The 1,021-nt window shown below is 46.9% G+C and overlaps 1 pseudogene; it reads left to right on the top strand.

Annotated features, from left to right (window-relative positions):
• The first annotated feature begins 225 nt into the window (after positions 1-225).
• Positions 226-684, top strand: LOC121036485 (ATP synthase F(0) complex subunit C1, mitochondrial-like; annotated as a pseudogene).
• Positions 685-1,021: the final 337 nt, after the last annotated feature.

Genomic DNA, 1,021 nt, shown 5'->3' on the forward strand with positions numbered 1-1,021 from the left:
TAGTAAAGACAAAAAAAAAAAATGGTTATAAATAAAAAGAAGGTAGATTCATCTTTGGTTGTATATTGGCTGGGCTGGGTACTGCCTCAAAAGGGACAAAATAGGAAAGGAATTGAGGGTGCTAGTAAAAGTGCATTTCAGTGATTAAACCACAATGTTTAGGTTGAGTTGAAAAGGAAATGATATCAAAAGGAAATTGTCAGAGTCACCCTGAGCCGGGCAAGCATGATGGTCCAAGCAAGGGCAGCGGGGCAGCGAGAGTGCAGACTGAGAAAATGCAGACCATGGGGCACGTCTCATCCCTCCTTTCTGATTCGCTGTCATACCAGGGATCTAGTCAGACTTATGTCTGCCTCCTTCTTGAGGAGGCCAGAGATCCCATCTGACAGCCACCCTACAGAAGCTTCCCACTCCGGGTGGCCCTGTGGGAGCTCCAGACCAGAGTCGTCTCCTGGGAGGGACATTGGCAAAGTAGCCAAGTTTATTGGTGCTGGGATTCACAGTTGGGGTGGCTGGTTCAGGGGCTGGCATGGAATGGTATTTGGCAGCTTGGTCATTGGTTATGCCCAGAACCCATCTCTCAAGCAGAAGCTCTATTCCTATGCCATTCTGGGCCTTTCCCTGTCTGAAGCCCTGCGAGTCTTCTGTTTGGTGGTCGACTTCCTCATCCTCTTTGCCATGTAAGACTCCATGGGGGTCGCCGACCCATTCCTGCTTCAGGCCCATGCCTGCTGTTGGAGTGTGCTAAGTTCTACCATTAAACACAACGTTTCTTTAAAAAAAAAAAAAAAAAAAGGAGAGAGAGAGAGAAGAAAAGAAAAGAAAAGAAAAGAAAAGAAAAGAAAGGAAAAAGGAAATTGTCAGATTTGGGAAGCAGAAGGACATTTGAGGGAAGAAGAATAGTATAAAGAAAGCTCCAGAGGCAGGATAAGCCTTCACAAAGTGTAAGTGCAGTGAAAAGAGGCCCCGTGAAGGCAGAGAGTACATGCTGGGGATTGGAGGCGGACAGCTGGTGGGCTTT

The sequence above is a fragment of the Herpailurus yagouaroundi genome, unplaced genomic scaffold (genome assembly GCF_014898765.1).
Source record: "Herpailurus yagouaroundi ecotype Mexico unplaced genomic scaffold, PumYag 162, whole genome shotgun sequence".
Taxonomy (NCBI): domain Eukaryota; kingdom Metazoa; phylum Chordata; class Mammalia; order Carnivora; family Felidae; genus Herpailurus; species Herpailurus yagouaroundi.